We start from the raw sequence: 13028 nt of genomic DNA, 5'->3' as shown, positions 1-13028 counted from the left end.
TTAATGCAGTGCTGTGCCTCGTTACCTGGTAGTACAGGCAGAGTAAGACACGCAGATTACAGGCATGACGGGAAAGTATTTACTCTTTCATCCTTTGGTAGAGATACCCTCTACCGAAGGATAACAACCAAATATTAGTTTGAAAAACATTTATTTAAAACTAAAATGGGCACAAATATATATTTTCAAAATGTCACCGTAGTTACCAAAGTTAGGATATTATTGCTTCAGCAGCCAAAACTTTAAGCACAACCTGTAACAAATTATCTTAAAAGTAGAAATAAACTTAAAATGACAAAAAAAGACAAACACTGACTGTACGACTTCATAAATCCCTAAAATAAAGTAGATCAATTATTTTATAGTTTTTCAGTCACTGATCAGACAAAACAAACGTTCTGACATAAATATAGGTTTTAAGAAACTTTGTTTTGTAAGTGCTTTGCTACTTGTTCTCTAATGTGTGCCGTTCTCCTATTTTTGTATATCGCTCTCTTGGTTTTATTTCTGTTTCTCCTGTCTGCTGTCTGTTTATATTTTATTCCAGCACAGTTGGTGTGGAGCACCCACAATTTCGTTGTACATCTACAATAACAATAAAGGGCTATTCTATTCTATTCTAGTCTAGTCTAGTCTATTCTATTCTATTCTATTCTATTCTAGTCTAGTCTATTCCTAAAGTGCATTTTAGAGACCCAGTTCATGAAGTGATTAGTTAATTAGCTGATAATGTGATGGATGTGGTATAAAATGATATTTATCTGAGCTGGAAAACATGTTGGAGTCTGTTTTTGATTGTTTTTGACACTCGCACACACCCATCGTGCATCACTCACCAAGAATTGTGTGTGTGTGTGTGTGTGTGTGTGTGTGTGTGTGTGTGTGTGTGTGTGTGTGTGTGTGTGTGTGTGTGTGTGTGTGTGTGTGTGTGTGTGTGTGTGTGTGTGTGTGTTAGCACAGCCAGCTAGAGTTATTTCCTTCATAGGAAACAGTTACAGGATGTGTGACACTGGCAAAAAGAGAGAGATCAGCGTGCAAACACTCACGTGTTCGAATCACAACACTTCTATTAAAATAAATAAACCACTCGTCTTTCTCCGGTCAACAGTCACATTCCATTTTATACAAGTTAAAACCCTCCCATTATTGTATTCATGCACTAATCCACATTTTAATGGATAAATATTTATATATGCACAGATAAGTTAATGATGAGTCAGCAAATGAACAGAACACAGAGAGGAGCTGTGATATAACAGCACTAAAAGTTAGTTTTTAAATGTGTTTTAAGTGTAATAATCAATGAAATATTCTTCCTGAATCCATAAAAAGGGGTCCTATTGGGCTTTTTCTTCTTTTGTGATATAATATATCTAATGAAGATGTACAAGTAATCCCTGTGAACAAACAGCTCGGACTTTAGATTGCTCTAAATGTTCAGATTCAGATATTTTTCTCTATGTTTGGCTACTGTGTGAATCATGCAAAGCTGCTCTAGGATAGTCCAAAAATAGAAGTATGGCTGTCTCTAAGTCCCACCCTGATAAAAGATGGCTGGGAATTAAATGGAAGTAATGTGATGCTTCTGGATTTTGAGTTTTTCTCTTGTTGAGTTTTTGATCCGTCTATCCCTCCATACATACAACCATTCCCAAGCCAGTCAAGAGGCTTAATCTCTCTATCTTGTCATGGCTGTTTTCCTGGCATCTTCCCAGTAGGAAATGCTCACTGGTATCCACGATTGAGTTCTTTTGGAATGGGAACCTTTCCGTAAAGTGACCATCGCCGTCAAACTTGGCTCTCTCTTCACCACAACGGATTGGTGTGTCTACATCACTGCTGATGCCACACTGATCCATCGATCCATCACTCACCTGCTCCAGTCTCCCTTCACTGGTGAACAAGAGCGTGAGATACTTAAACTCGTCCACCGATCCCAGCAAACATTTAGACGTGGAATGACCAATCTGCTGCTGGTGTTAGTTTCAAAATAAAAGTTGCGCTGATGTCGGAGACAGAACCTCAACATTGTTTCGAGCTGCTTATTGACAGTAGCACACAGACCTTTGTTAGGCCTTTTAGCAGGAAAGCGGACACTGCAAAGATACCTCAGACTCCGCCCTCTCACTCTAGGGCCTATTTCTGATCCCACTGATTACACGGTCAATCCAGCACATCACAAGGCTGCTGACATCAGGGATGATAGATAAGACAAAGTATAAGATAATATACTCCATTATATCCTCTTTAGATTCCCATCATGTTCTTGATCAAACCAACGTCACACCTCACTGCTTACATCCCATCTGGCAGTGACATTGTTGTAAACTCCACTGAGTTTCAAAGAGTGGTTTTGGCTCTCGTGTTCATCAACACTGGTGTGGGTTTATTCTTCGAGGAGGAGGAGGATTAGCTCAGCATAATTTCAAACCAATGCTGAGCACATTTGCTTTCTAATAGTGCTGAGTAATGCTGAGTAAAGAGCTTTTGTGGGCTTTTAGGTGTCAGTTATTAAAAATACATTTCTGGTGTGGTTGTGGTGTGTGTGGCCACAGATGTGTAGCAGACATGCATGTGTTTTCAGTTAAACGGGTTGTATGTGTGCTGAGTCACTGATTGATAATGAGCATGTACTTTTCTTTTAATAATACATTTAAAATCCCCCTTTTTTTGTTGTTTTTGAAAACGTGTCAAAAATGCAATGTTGCCTGTAAGGTTTTTTAAGACAGCTGAATCATGTGAGAGAGCGACTGTCTGTCTGAGGTCTGTGGCGGAGACGTCGGCTACAAACCGAATGCCTGAGATAACGGCGTGATATGCCGCTGTAAGGCAGTCGTGAGTGCTCGTGTTTTAGAGAAAGTAGTGAAGTCTGAGTGTGTCTTTGTGTATGTGATCAAGTCAGTTGTGGATTGTGAACCTGCAGTCATTTCTCCATCGTTTCAGGTCCATCCATGTATTTTCCTAACCACAAACAGCCATTCACAGGCACACTACAGCCAATTTAGACTCACCAATTCCTCCTAAAGTCCAAAGACTGTACGAGGAAGCCACAGAGAACTCACACAGACACACTGAGAGACTGCAAGCTACACACAGAAGTCTGATTTCAAGCCCTATTTTCTAAATTTTCGCCTTTTTAAGTGTCAGAAAGAAGTATTAGCTTATCCAGGTTAAACTCATTGGCTAATGGCTTTCAAGGCAGTTTTCTTTATATAGTGCCAATCACGATCCAATAACAGAGAGAAAACCCAACAAGCAAGCACTTGGTGACAGTAGGAAGGAAAAACTCCCAGGAAATCTGCATTATGGATGAACTGGAGGCAGTTAGCTTTTAGAACACAATGACAAAAATGAATTATAGAAGTCCAGCCTAGAAGTAATAAATGTATTAACTAATTTTACAGCATCATTCTGAGACAGGATATATCTAATTTCTGAGATATTTCTCAAATGACAGAAAGCAGACCTTCATATTTGTTTAATATGCACGTTGAAGGACACATCCGGGTCAGAAAGAATTCCAAGATTTCTCACAGTCTTACTGAAGGACAAGGTAGAGCCGCAAGGCGTAAGCATCCGGTTAGACTCCATGTTTCTAAGATTTTAGGGCTGACTACAATAACCTCCGTTTTATCTAAATGTAAAAGCAGGAAATTAGAGGCCATTCAAGTATTTATGCCTTTAAGAAATGCCTGCAGTTTAACTAATTGGTGTGTGTCATCTGGCTTCATGGATAGATAACGCTGGGTATCATCTGCATAGCAGTGAAAATCTTTATCTTATCTCACTGTCACTTGTTATCCATCATTTAGAGCTGGTTTGTAACATCCTGGACAGCTGAATGCAAACATAGTTACAGGTACAGAAAAACAGCCACCTACCTGTATGTACGTATGCTATACCTTTTGCGTTGTACTACCACACAGCTGCAGTTGTCGTGAATCATGTCTGTTAGAGCTGCTGATTGGCTCTTTGGGGGCAGGAATAAAACAGCCCTCCCATATTAGATTTCTATTCCGGGTTCTCGCTCTTGTAATGTTTATTGGAGTTGGAAGTGTAGATGTGGATGCCTGTCAGCAATAGCTGAGCTACACACACAAACCCACATACACACACCTGTGTTAGTTATCACAGTGACAGTGATCTCACACAGCAGCCAGCCAGTGTTTGGAGGCATTTACTCAAGAGTGTAATACTAGCGTCCCGTGAGAACAGCGTATCAAGAAGTAGGTCAGCAGGCATCAAAAACAGTGCAAACACCGCACGCGAAACTCAAACAGCTTGAGAGGAAACACTCGAAATTTTAATGTTAAACTACTGAGTGTTTAATTAGGTAAACGGTCAATTCAATAAGCTAATTCTTCTAGTGTGTTTTACTCTTTGTAGTATACTTTGTACATAGTACAATTTACTCTTTACTCATTGATTTCTTTTCTTATTGAGTTTTCTTATCAATTTCTTTTTGTTGTATCTTATTTTTATGTCTTTTTATTTTCTATTTTTATTGTTTTTGATAATATCTCTAATTTAGTTTTACTGATTCACTTTATAATCCTTGTACTGCTGTAACAAGGAAATCTCCTAAGTATAGGATTAATAAAGCTAATATCTATAAACGATAGAAGTAAAAACTGTCACTATGTGCTTTTTTTTTCTGTACAGTAGATTAACGTATGTCCTAAATTACCTCTAGTCCTAACAGAACTCTTAACAGACAATAAATATTGACCAACCACAACAAGTTATTTTTTCCCCCTTGAGGCCTAAAAATGGTTCTTCTTTCTTTTTTTATGTATCTTTAGTTATTCTTGGACCTCTTTCCTTTATCACACTTTCCAATACAAATGTCATTTTTTTGAAAATTATTACTTATATTCTCCTGCATTTGATTTTTATTCAGTAAAACTTTTGCAGAAACATCTGCGGGTTTGCGTTCCAGTCAACTGCAGGGGCATCAAAACTTTAGTTATTTTTGAAACTGACAAAAGATACAAGCCCGTTATTGCTTTGAACTTTAGTAACCGGAGATAACATTTACACAACCTCCTCTGGAGAGGCCGTACAATATGTGTACCAGTTATAGTCCTGCCCTGTGATAGGTTTAGCTGAAGGGGGAGACAGTTAATGAGTGATGGGGAGAAAGAGGGAATCAGGTCTATTTCCTCTGTGCTGGGAAAGACAAACATGGGCAGACGAGAGGAAACCAAGACGGCACAGGGAAGGCGACTGATCTTTGGCTCTAATGGAGCCTCTTTAACACCACCCAGTCAGTGGAGGATGATTTATTGGGGCCTGATGTCACATTAACTGCCGCGTTGGGTTTTCAGGAAAATAGCCGGAGTTACTGTAAAGACCATTAATGATAGGGAACACTAATTTCTTATCATTACCTTCAGCTTTTCCTCCAGTGCTGCTGTCCCTGATCATTACTGGTGACTCCCACTGACTTAATAAAATAACCACAAACAAAGCAGAAAGAAAAATGATTGCTAAATTTCATAGTATACTGTACAATTAGCAGATGCGTAGTGGCTCAGACACAATATGGCACTGTATGGAAAAACAGATTTTCTGGCCCTGAAGTGAGTCCCAGCAGTTAACAGCTGTTTACAGATCATGAAGCCGACATTTAGAGGAGCTGGAAACCGTGGGAAATATTTCTGCACACAGGAGGACTTCCAGAGTTAAGTGAAAGTTGCGTCAGGGCCAGGGGTGTCAAACTCCTTTTAGTGTCTGAGCCACATGAAGCTCAATTCAATCTCAAGTGTGCCAGAAAAGTAGAACCACCTACCCAAGTCTACCGAAAACTCTCAGCAAAAGAAGGTATTTTTTTTTGTTTTGCTTAATTAATTGTATAAAAAGCCTAAATCCTCAAGGTGCTTCATATTATAAGGTAACAAGAGAACCTCCCAAAACACTGCAAAGATCATTTAGCAGGCTGCATGTTAGACACCATGTCTGGTCTCTAGGGGTGTGAAATAGTATGAGGCGATTAGCATTGCTGCAGATGACTTCTTGCCCAATTTACAAAATTGTTTTATTTCATCCACACAGAAAAGTTTTCCAGCATGAACAATCTCTTTAAGGTCACGCCAGCACATCTCAGTAGGATTTTAGTCCATTCTAAATCCTTAATTTTGCTGTTTTTGAACCACTCCGAAATGGACTTGCTGGTGTGTTTTGGATCCTTGTCCTGCTGGACTAGCTGAGGGTGCTTGAGCTTCAGGGCATGAACTGATGGTGAGAGATTTTCCTCCAGGATTTTCTGTTAGAGAGCAGAATTCATGGTTTCATGACCATCACACTACCACCACCATGGTTCACTGGAGTATTTGCAACCCTTCCCAGACTCATGGATGTCAGTGACTTTCAGCTTTTTCAGCTGTTTCTTTAGATCATGGCTTCATGTGTTGCTCTGCTTCACTTTGTCACACGGGTTCTATTTAAGTGATTTTTGGATTCAACAGTGTAGTTTGTATTTACTCGGCCTGTCTTTGCCTAATATTAAAATTAGTTTGATGATCTGAAACAAGTGTGACAAATATGCAAAAACAAAGAAAACAGGAAGGGGCAAACACTTTCACAGCACTGTAGTCCTCGCCACAACGTCACAAAGTCAGAGTTAACAGTGAGAAACAGCATGAATCTCAGTGTGCAAATATTTATTTGAAAGGGTTTTATATTGTAACTCAGTAGGAAGGAGAGCGGGAACAAAACTCAAGGTAATGGTTTTAAAGTTAGGAAGGCAACTTTAAAAAAGAAAAGAAGGAATTTTAATGGGTTTTCCCTCTGAGTTTTATGGTTGCTCATTAACAGCTATATGCTAGAGCCGGGGTGAGGTCACATTAAAGTAAATACACACAAACACACACACACACAAGCCAAACCAGTGGAGAGCAGCTGTAAAATCAGCATGGGAAAAGGTTTCTGCTCTTTTTTTCTACATTGTTCCTCCCAGAGTTTATTCTGCTGCTTAATTTGGGGCTTTATTCTGTTTCTCTGTCTGTCTTTTGTCAGTTGAGATTTAACCTGAAACACAGCAGTGTTTGAAATCCTATTTTATGCTTTGACCTTACTTTACTACTGTCTTGGTGTATTGGCACATTTTGTGAACATTATCCTGCCTGTAGTCAGGACAAAACTAAACTATAGTTCACTGTTGCCGACTTCAGATACTAGTTGGAGCGAGATTTACAGAAATTGGTTAACAGCTTAATACTTTTAAAGGATGAAATGTGTAGCAGGTGAGACCTGTAGATCCTGACCATTCCTGTGTCTGTGTCAGGGATAATTAAGGATCCTGCAGATCTGCAGATGTAAAGCTCCTCTGGCAGAGTCCAAAAATAAAATATAAATATATAGATCTGGAAATGAGCAGTTCTCTTTTCAGTAACACAGCCTTCCTGACTGGTTGATGAGTCCCCAACCTGTTGGTGCGCAGTTGCTTGAGGTTGCTGTCATTCGCTAGGAGAAATTGGTTCAAAAGAGGTATATGGTACTGCCCTAAAAAACTTTGATTGCCCTAGTTACCCGTAGTTTTGTGAAAAACACTGGCTTTTCTGCAAAAAGTAGCTGATCAGTAGTGAAACTGTAAAAACTACAAACAGTCATTGTTTGGTTGTGCGCTAATGCAAAACTTTTACACAAGAATTTTCTGTTTCTGCACTCCAAATGTCATGTAGACTACAGGCAAGTCTAGCAGTGCTAACAAACAAAAGCAATTTCAGGGAGGTTATTGATGCAGCCTCCTTTCTGTGACTTATTCTAGTGACAGCCTCCAGCGACCACCTGTCAGCCACTTGGTGATACACATTTTCCCCAGTAACCAGTGGTTACCATAATCATTTAGAAGAAAGACTTCCACAAACAGCTGTAAACAAAAACAAAAAAAAATTTCAGGTAACATATTTTGGATACTTGAATTATAAAACACTCTCTGCATTAATCTAAATTGCAAAAGTGTTTGTCTTCAACTTGTAGAGCGAAGTAAATGAGATAAAACTATATGAAATATAATTTGACAGAAGTGTAAGTATTCACGTATCTGCTGATTGAAGGATTCTGTGATGCAAGTGAACTTTTTCTGGCTATCGTACTAAAGACACTTTGTTATATTTTAGTCCAAACCAATAGACAAATGTTGGTACTGTTTTGCAGATATGGAAGAGTATATGTGACACGATCTTCAAAAATCCTAATATGCAATTCAATTCAACATTTGTAGTATGAGCAGAGGATTTAAACTTGCAGCATTTCCAAACTGTTTTATGACTTTTGTCATAAAAAGCTGAGTATGTCGACTGTGGAGACGTTTTCATTAACAGACAGTGCCAAACAATTTTATGTAGACAGCAGACGACTGAGAAATTGTAACCATTTTTCATTTGAAGTGTGTGTTTGTGTGTTTCTGGACATAAATAAACAGTTGCTCAACAGTTTTGATGTTTCTTGGTATGGAAAATGTTAAACTGACATATTCACTGTGGCACCAAAATGTGGAAACTCAGCAGAAGCTGCTGGGGTGGGACACACACAAACACATGTGGATAAAGCTCATAACTACAACAACTAAATCATCTGAGACAGAAAAAAAAAAGTTATTCAGAGTTATTCTAGACGTTTCACCTCCACACAACCTTTCAGCAGAGCTAAAACAGCACACACACACCTTTTTTTTACTGCAGTATCATCACTTAAGATAAAGGTCAGAGTACGCAGACTTCATTCTTTTTTTTTAAGAAAATAAAATACCACTAAAACTGTTACATTTTAATAGCTACTTCATTTTATGTTGTTGACTCACTGTTGAACAAGGAGTTCAAAACATGGGCGGAGCACGCTTTAGTGTGTGGTGCCCATGGCCCCCAGTCTGGACACCTCACACAATCACAGACAGCGTAAATACGGACGTAGCAACCATGACGTCAATCGCTGGTGAGCAAAGTCGTGTTGTGAAGCCTCAAGATGAGTTTTCATCATCGCCATCTTTTGGAACTGGGCATGACAATCACTGGGAACAAATTGCCAGTCAAAAAACGTTAGCTGCCGAGCATAAATGATGATCGTCTTTACGGACACTTAGAATACCTCAATTTACAGAATGGATTTAATGCCCTGTGTTAAAAATGGAGAAATGATAACTTTAGCAACTGTTTAAGATTTTTTTTTTTTCAATCATCTGAAGGTTAAAACAAAACTTAGACGAGTCTTTATGTGGTGGAAAAATCAGTTTCAAAATCAGAAAGCTAGAAATGGCTAAAGCCCAGTTACCGCTATAAAATGTGCACTTGTCTACAAAAAGTTTAAGCACTTTTGGACATTTGTGTAGATTCTCTATACACAGGCTTTTCTGCCAGTGCCACCCCTTTGTATCTAATGCGGCCAACACAAACAACAGGGAAGGAAGCACACTGAACTACGGTTCACGTTCATGTTCAAAGTAAAACAGGAAGTAAACTCAGAGAGACGAAGACAAACACTAAGCTAAACGTGATGGCAGAGACACAAAGCAAGAGAAACTAGAAAAACAACGATAAACCGGCACAAAAATATAAAGAATAATATAAATAAAACACGTGTGAGGTCTTCACTCGCATGCTCGCTCCCTAAATCTGCACTCAGATATCAGGAATATAAGAAGCTCATTTCTCCAATGACATTTTGTTTCATGCTTGAATCGGGATTTACTGTGTAAATCAGACAGGATTAAGAGTTGGATTGTTGCACGGAGGCAAGCTGCTTTACCCTGTTTGTAGTCTTAGACTAGACTAAGCCGACTGTCTCCCTGGCTGCAGATTCACAGTTAGCGTACGGATACCAGGGAACTATCACAGCTGTCTTCTAAATCACTGAAAAAGGAGGAATAAACATCCAAAACTTGTTTACTGTTACATTAAACCTCTGAAACGGTATTTTAAACCTTGTTGGGGTATCGTGGTAGTCCAGATGAAGCCAAATCATTTAAGTGCAGCATTGAAACAAAACGTCAAAAAAGTATTTTCATCTTGCAAAGCTGAAAATTTCCTCCTTTTTTTTTCTTGTAAGCAGTTGTTCAATCAGTTAAAAACATAGCTGCTTCAGTGTTTCTTCTCCAGGCCAATGAAAGACTTGAATTTCAGGATATCCCTCAGCCACCCCGTCCTTATCTCACATCTGGATTCATGCAGTTGTCCCTGTAAACAAACATCATCACAATCCGTCTTATCATCCCACTCTTCCTCTTCGTGTATCTTTCCTAATCTTCCCTTTTCTCGGCTCCTCTCCTCTAATCAGACAACTATTGTGTTAAAGAAAACACAGACGGATCTGAAGGCTTACCTGGAAACAGATTGAGACAAGGAGATGGAGGCAGAGCCTGAGAAAAGGTCAAACCTGTTGAGATAAAATATGTTTGCATAATAAGCAACTGCCATTTCAGCTGGAAGAATGAGGCAGGCAGGGAGATGCAGGCAAGCGTGAAGACGTTAATCAAAGTCGAAAAACTTCAAAGAATCATACATTTGAACAACTGTAGGACTTAAAAATAAAATGACAGATACTGCAAACCTGTGTCGGGTGAAGAATCCAAAGATTCGACAAACCAATCCTTTGAATCACATCATCTCATTCTGAATCACATTTGACAAATTATACATTGTTTGGAAGCACAAACCCTTCAGATTCAAACAATATAAACATTTTAATGATGCTAATCCTGCAGGGACAATTGTCCCTTAATTTGTAATGGAAGTGTGTACACAGCAAAATGGCAGCTTCCTTCAGTTTCTGTCTTCTATTGGGGTCACACAGGTCCTGAATCGCTGAGCTCTGGATACCATTTTCATTATCCTACAAACACAAAACAAATTATAATGGTGGTTTGTGAAATACTCAGGACATTTAATATTTCTATACACATATTTTACATTTTTAAAATTTTTCTGAGCACAAATTTTCATCAGTACTGATTTCTGTCCAAGTGAACCTTTAACGCGTGACAAAGACATCGGGAGGCTGGAGGAGTCTGTGGTGGCATGAATCAAGTTGTTGCTTTTCCACTTATCCGATTGGGGAGCTTGGAGCAGACTGGGCGTTATTCCAACTATCATAGGCGAGGTAAACTGTGGACAGGTCATCCATAACAGCGGTATTGCTGCTCATATTAAATATCAGTAACAACTGCGCTGTGATTGGTCTGGTTTAGCTGTAAGGGAAGGTGTCAGTTAAGTGTAGGGTGCAAATCTGTTAGCGATCAAAGTGATTGAAAGGAGGTTTTGTGTAGTATTTAGAAAGAAATCACTTAGAGACAGGCAGCAACCTCCAGCAAGCACCACCAACCAGTTGGGGAATATTCACTAACCGGTCTCTAGGCCTCTGTTACTGAGGCCTGTGGATGAAATAAAGCTAATAGCTCATTTTTCTTGGAAGTCAGTGATAACATGATAACACGTGTAGACTGTTGATTATTTTTTTTAAATTCACAATTCTTAACTAACAAGTTTACAGAAAACCATCTCTCACTTATTTTTTGTAAGAATTGCTCTAATTGTTTTACATTTAAGGATAAGGGGTTTATTTTTAATGGTTGCTACTAATATTTTATTTTACCTTTTTTTTTTTTCAGCCAAAGGTGATGCAAAGAAAATCAGTCTAAAAACGATGATGAGGGTTTTAGATCAATAAACACAGAGACAAAGAAACTCAGGGACAGTATGGAGGCAGTGGGGGGTGAACTGTAGCAGCCAACGTCGCTCTGTAATCTTTGTGGATTGTGCAGGATTAACTCCACAGTCGGATACTGGTCTGACAGACAAAGCTCCCCCATCATCAGCTGCCTGTTGCAGAAACAGGACACCAGTCGACAGCTTAGAGACCCAACAACAGACGAGTCCCAGAGATTTCATTCATATTTGCCTCCCAGCGTGTCCTGACATGGCCAACTGTGCAGCTCATGCATTTTAGACCAAGTTAAAGAGAACACCAGCTGAGCCCCGCGCTGCTCTGTGGGGACTGTTTCTGGTAATGCATCTCAGAGAGCTTTTAAAAGATGCGCAAAGGTGGCAAATTACAAATAACATGCTTTTCTTATAAATAAAAATCTCTGCTTTTAGTGGTTTCAACCCTTATGCAAGTGATCTTTTCAAAGTGATTTCCATCCATGAAAAAGCCCAAACTGCCCAACCCTAACATATAAACTGCTTTTTTATTTATACTGTTGCCTGGCCACTCTGATCTAATTCCAAGGGTGTCAAATATTGCTGTTTTATCCAAGCTGCAGGCATCACAGTCTGTCCTTTGGCGTTGGTGTCATCAAGTTTAAATGCACAGGCTAAGCTCATCTTTCAGTGTGCAGGGTGTGTGCTGTTCTGATCCAAACCATTATCTGTTTCTATACCGAACCAGGTCATGAAAATCTAACCCACAGCAAGAGAAAATAAAAATGAAAACGTGACGGGACATTAACCACAACCCATTCAAACTCTGTTATTGACACAGCCACCAAAGGATGCTGCTTGTGGTTTGCTTTTTCTCTTATCCTGCAGGTAAAACTTGTTTTGACAGTGAATCCATCCTCTTGTTACCCCGTGTTATGTTTGCGACTAACAGAGCACTGACCTTTTTTCCCTTTTCAAGCTATTATTTGAATACAAAGCAAGAGCTCAGCGTGCCTCTCTATGTGCTGCTTCTGCTTATGTGTTTAATGTCAGTTTTGGGATTCTTTCTTTTGTCGGGCATCCAAGCAGACAAGTACACAAGACGGGTAAAGAAGAAAGTGAAGGCAGGGTGGAGACGAGCATCATGGGTGATTGGTGCCAGAATAATAAGAATCACTTTATTTGTATGACACTTTTCAAAACACACAGTTACCTGCTTCACAGTTTGAATACAAGTCATGGGTTAAAAATAAGTGTACATGCTCGAGCATACACACACATTCATCTACACAGACACGCACACAAATGCACGAAAATCTATCTTAACCTAAGTTCTGCTCACGTTTGTTAACCTATGAACCGTGACTTGTAGTGAGCCCGATGAGCTAACGTGTC

General features: G+C 39.3%; 1 protein-coding gene across 1 annotated transcript in view; it reads left to right on the top strand.

Moving 5' to 3' along the window:
- Window positions 1-13028, top strand: part of rassf3 (Ras association domain family member 3) — a 70905-nt gene that overhangs the window by 13260 nt on the left and 44617 nt on the right. The gene's annotated exons all lie outside the window — the stretch shown is intronic.

Source organism: Rhamphochromis longiceps, linkage group LG17 (genome assembly GCF_057381845.1).
Source record: "Rhamphochromis longiceps isolate RC_006_pf linkage group LG17, R_longiceps_female_GT1.1, whole genome shotgun sequence".
NCBI classification, from domain to species: domain Eukaryota; kingdom Metazoa; phylum Chordata; class Actinopteri; order Cichliformes; family Cichlidae; genus Rhamphochromis; species Rhamphochromis longiceps.
Note: the sequence above shows the minus strand (reverse complement) of the source record. Positions and strands in the feature narration are given on the sequence as shown.